Source organism: Podarcis liolepis (assembly GCF_965112155.1).
Source record: "Podarcis liolepis genome assembly, chromosome: 1".
In the NCBI taxonomy this organism is placed as follows: Eukaryota; Metazoa; Chordata; class Lepidosauria; order Squamata; family Lacertidae; genus Podarcis; species Podarcis liolepis.
In genome coordinates, this window is record NC_139554.1 from 136092988 (window position 1) to 136098987 (window position 6000).

Consider the following 6000-nt stretch of genomic DNA (forward strand, 5'->3'; position numbering starts at 1 on the left):
TGCTTTTAGCTAATTGTCGTGCTGTGACAAAAAGTTTTGTCTGCCCATGCCATATTTACACAGCGACATTATGTCTGTACTATATTAGTATAAGAAGCATCTCACAGCACAGCATTTAAAGGAAAAGAGACATATGGGTTAATGTAGTGAATCTCATCATGGGGGGGGCATCTTGTGGCTGATTATAGCTGAACTGTGCTGAGTGTGCAAAGAGCCAGGGGGCAAGAGAACTGTGGGCAGCATTCTGGGTTTTTTTTGTGGGGGGCTGGAGAGTTGAGCAGCTGAGCTCTGATCCCTTCTAGTTTAGAACACCATCCCTCTCAGCCCTGCAGCTTGCTGAGCGCTTTGTAAACTCCAGGAAGTCTCACAGAACTTAGCAGCATTTACTGAGTAAAGCTGCTGTTATAAGAATTGCAGGTAAAGGTAAAGAATTGCAGGTAAAGCAGATTGCAGGTAAAGCAATCAAAACAGGATTTCTGCTGTAGACCGCCTCCTTCTGTGATGTATGTATGATGTTTTGGGGGGTGGTCTTGGACTACAGGGTGGGCAATTTCAGAAATCTATATAAGGGCTTGCACACCATTGTTCTGGGTTCCTCCTCCTGCCTGCGTGTGGTGAGTGAGGATCCTGTTGCAGCAGTTTAATAAAGATCAGGCTTACTAGCTGTTTTGCTTCTCAGTTTTCTCTGGTTGGCCTCTGTTATTTTCTCCTACTGATAGAGTAGTCTATATGGGCCCTTGGATAACCCATAAGGGAAAAGGAGCAGTTTTTTCTTATAACACCTGCATACTATAGGTTAGACTGACAAGGTCACTCATCTACGCAGACTACATCCTTTCACGATTCTTTAGGTCCTGTTACTTGGGAGGCAGTGGAAGACAGGAGTGCCTGGCGTGCTCTGGTCCAGGGGGTCACGAAGAGTCGGACACGACTAAAGGACTAAACAACAACAAATGGATTAAAGTACAAGCTGTAGAGCTGTGCCAGACAGGGAATTCCTGGGCTGACTTATGCAAACCAGCCTGGCTGGATTAGTGAAGAGCAAACCTGTTACCATGACAAAGGGTCTTGATGGGCCATGGGGAGAGGAATCATTTAGCCCGGGGAGTGAGATGTTACTAAGGTGATGGGATGTGAGTTTGAGGGGATAGGAAAGGGGAGTTTGGGGGCAAGCATTGCTGGGAAGGAGAAACAGAAGGAAAAGCTGAGATCCATCTTGGGTAGGCTGGCTGCAAGCAGCTTGTTTTGTTGCCTCTTGAAATAACCATGCAGTGAGATCTGGACTCCCTCCATGCAGACTGAGGGTGTAAATAAGTGAATAAACTATATTTCTTAAAGCCACAACAGTCTCCGCCACGTCTTCAGTTCTCCAAAGGAGCACAGGTCCTGTATCCATGAGGCCTGGGACCCCATGGGCTCTTGCCACCACTTGGCAGAGAGAGGGGCAGGCACCAGACTTTTGTAACAATATTAATAAGACCTCAGATGATTCTCCTCATTCTTAGCTGAATACATTTGTTTTATTTCCAACCCACTTTTCTGCAAGCATGATGGATAGAAGTGATGCTGTTGGATACAAATGTTAGTACAGTTGTACCTCAGGTTACATACGCTTCAGGTTACATACGCTTCAGGTTATAGACTCCACTAACCCAGAAATAGTGCTTCAGGTTAAGAACTTTGATTCAGGATAAGAACAGAAATCGTGCTCCGGCGGCATGGCAGCAGCGGGAGGCCCCTTAGCTAAGCCAGTGTGGTGTAGTGGTTAAGAGCAGTGGACTCGTAATCTGGTGAACCGGGTTCGGGTCTCCGCTCCTCCACATGCAGCTGCTGGGTGACCTTGGGCCAGTCACACTTCTCTGAAGTCTCTCAGCCCCACTCAACTCACAGAGGGTTTGTTGTGGGGGAGGAAGGGAAAGGAGATTGTTAGCCGCTTTGAGACTCCTGAAGGGGAGTGAAAGGCGGGATATCAAATCCAAACTCCTCCTCCTCTTCTTCTTCTTAGCTAAAGTGGTGCTTCAGGTTAAGAACAGTTTCAGGTTAAGTACGGACCTCTGGAACAAATTAAGTACATAACCTGAGGTACCACTGTAAAACGTATAGCTGGCTCAGTGCAACTAGATTTCCAAACACTGCAGTCCATGGGTCTGTCTGTCTGGGAACCAGCTGCATTTGGACAAGATAAGGACCTAGGAGACCCCAGTTGAAATCCCCATTCAGCCAGGGAGGTCACTGGATGACCTTGGGCCAATCGCTATTTCTCAGCCTAGCCTGCCTCATAAGGTTCTTGAGATGGTAAAAATGAGAGAGGATAATGTAAAATTTCAATATGTTATAGTTTTGATGTTAATTTCTATAAACTGCAAAATAAACATGTTATAGAAACGTAAGCACAACACAAAGCTTATATTTATTACATTTTGAAATGTTTTGAAAAGTTAAAACATAAATGTAAAATGTTATGAATAGTTTACTCTCAAGTAGCATTCATTTCTCAAATTATATAGCATAGTACTACTGACTATATTTCAAAATTTCCACATTTAAGGAGAAATGTGAATTCTCACTGATAGCTCAAGTAACTGAAATGGAAATGGTTGCTTACCCATTCAGAGTGGGTGATGGTTGCGGCCCAGCCTGGCTTCTGGGGACGGAGAGTGGGGAGTGAGCGATGCCTCCCTTCTTTGCAGCTGACCATTGGCTTTGGCCCTGGCCAGCTGTGGGTAACATTGGGATGGCTCACCAAAGGCACAGTTTAAACTGGCCAGTCGTGGTCTTCAAGGTGGGCAGAGCTTTGACAGTGGAGCAGAGGGAGCAAGGCTTCACTCTGGTTTGCTGTGGCAGTTTAAAAGGTTGGCTACACTCTGACCAAGTGGCACAGTTGGTGGCAGATCAACCTGCCGACCCACTAGGTACCATGGGCTGTGGGTATTGCATTATTAAGATGTGGTTGCCATATTCAGGGCCCGCTGGGAAGAAATTTGCCTGCAAATTGGGCCCGTCGGTGGGTGGGATTTGCCTGCCTCATAGCAGTTCTCACAAATTTGGGTGGAATTGAGTTGAGTCCTGTACATCAACATTGGGTACAACCTAGCCAGGGGGTCCGTGGCACCATTCAAAAACTACCATGGAGATTTCAACTCGCAACTTGAGGTGGCCCTTAACCCAGGCATGACCCTGAAAATCACCAGTCAGCAGGCAAGAAAATTAATGAGGGTGCACACCAAAGGCCTAAGCCTAGCTACATCTGCAATCAGTGGACTGGGCGTAACACTAGATGGAGAGAGATGCCTCTTCTGCCTTAACCACTAGATGGCAACGGAAACCTGCACCTTGGTTTCTATGATCAGTGGATGTTCCACAAGTCTACTCCAATCCATATTTCTGTGCTCAAAGCATAAAATGCACATCTTTTTAAAGGACTGCTGTCGCTGTTATTCTTTTGTAGCTCTCTAATATCAATTTGGTGGATGCTAAAAACAACCACCCTATTATGATAAGAATCCCTCAGTTGTGCCCTTTGTTCCTTGCATTTTTCAAATGTTTTACAATATCACACTCTTTGCATTGCAGATTAATTCATCTCAAATCACTGCTCTGCTGCCTTTTGAGCATTCTTTAATAGTTACTAACATTATACTTCCTGGTCCACTTTAGGCAAAGTCTATACACGACAAGCCTGGGCTCTTGACCAACAGATTCCTTCTTTCAAATATCCAGACACAACAGCCCGAACGATTTTGCCCACTCCTGGTTCATATTAGCCACTGTCAGAGCAGATGTAGTTTCTGAAACCTGAAAGAATTTGCACCAGCCTGAGCAATGTTTTTTGGCTGGAATCTACCACGGCAGGGGAACAGTTAAAGAACTTGTCTGGACTTCAAAGTTCTGATTCAGGAGACCTAAAGCTCCCTGAAAGTTATTGTTTTATCAAATTCTGGCCCAATGACAGCAAACCATGAATCAAGGGAAGCCGCTCTATTGGAGAGTTGACTTTTTAAGGAAAACGCGTCTGAGGCTCATGTCAAAGGACTGTACACTCTGGAAGCTCTTATATTACTCTGCACTCTTGCTGAGGATGTAATGAATACCAGGCCTATTTTCCTTCAGTATTCACATGTCTAACTCTTCCCTCTTTCAACTCCCTCTCATGGGTTCTGAACTCCAGGGAGATTTCACTTTTCCATGGATAACAATACCATAGGAGAAACTGTGCAAGCAAGTCTATGACCTCATCATTGTCATCTTCTGGAAACCAGCCCCTGACAGAACTTTCCCATTGTGTTTTTCCATTTCTGCATGCAGGGGATGAAGTGGGTTTCCTGTAAATGGCTCGTGTGAACTCTACCAAAAGCAGCAAGGAAGCTTCATTCCTAAAGCTTGATGATATAGATTCTCCCCAGGGGAAACCCAGCCTTCTGAAACTGTTGTGCCCAGACTCTCTCTCCCCCATATAAGGAATTCTGATTTATTAATCATAGCTTTTCCAGGAATGTGTGTCTTTTTTACTGGGTTTTCACATTTGGATATATTTGCTTTTTTTGGGGGGGGGGGCAGAATTTGCTGGCTGCATTTTGTTGAGAGTACCAAAACTTGCTACAGGTCCCTGTCCCTTAATGGATTTCAGAGGCTTTCTGGAACCCAGTATGTTCAGGAGTTGGGGGAGGTGGATTTCGAGGGCTACCTGTCCCAGATGATATATGGCATACCCTCTAACACTTCTCTGATGAAAATAGGGACATACATCCTAAGGAAAAGTGAGACACTTTTGAGAACCTTGAGGAGGGATTCGCAATGAGTCAGAGTGGTGGGTGTTCTAAGGGGAGTTCCAGGACTTTGGGGAAGCAAGAAAGAACCACAGAGAAGAGCAGAAGATACTCAGGCAACTGAGGGGAAATCCTGTGGAAGGAGATACTGGGGTGTGCGGTCAAAGGGGGTCACAAGTCCTCCTATTTATTTTAGTCTCACTATTTTGCTGAAGTAGCATTTTCTCCTGTCTGGTCTGTGAATGACACAGACTAGAATGGGTGTGGGGCTAGGGTTATAAGACTTACTCACCAGTTAGTCATCAGCCACTCGCTCTTGGGGATGATGGGTTCAAACGAAGTTCTGAAAGGTGACCCAATAAAACTGCTGTAAAATGTCCCAGGTGAACGAAAACCTGGCTTGAAGTCTGGATCCTCCATCATATGTGGTTCGAAATGAAAAAGCAGCATCCATTTCCCCTAACTAAGCTAAAAGCCATATGGACAGGCTGAGCCACAACATTAGTTAATCTGTAGACTGAAACCTTATTTTTCACAAGTGTGACAGCGATACCTTCAGGAGGCTGTTTTTCAAAAGGGAAGCCTGAATCCCATGAGCACTTGGTGCCTGAATGCAATTGTAAATGTCTTGTTGGATTATTCCAGACAGAAGTGGCTCCACAGCTCACAGTCTGAAGGATCAAGTGAATGTATTCATGCCCACTGTTCACTCTGGTAAAACATGTTCAAATTGATCCAGGCAGACTATGATGTGTGGGAGTCCATATCAGAAAACAGGCATGGCTTTTTAAAAATAAAAATAAATTCTGGGACTTAAAATATCTTCCAAACAAACTGATTTCCTCAGGAGCAATCAAGTTTCATAACCAAGTTGGAATAAGTTCTTGGGATCCAGGGGCCTCAGTGCACTAGTTGGGAGGGGATAAAATTCACATTGAGTCAGAACATTTGCTTTTGATAAACACATAAATAAAAATATCTGCACATTAGTTTTCCATTGGTTTCTAGGCTTGGGATTACCCACTGTGTGCAGGGGAAGGGGTGGAGGAAGACGGGGCGAGGAAGACTCATCCATTCTTGGATAGCTTTCAGGAGGCTTGGCTGAAAGCTGGTTGGTTTCCAGCAAGAAGTCAGAATTATGTATTTATCAGATTCCTCCTGCTTTCTCCTTGCCTTTAAAGCCAGAGATGCAAAACTTAAAATATCACATTTCTAGTTCTGAAACCTGGCATTG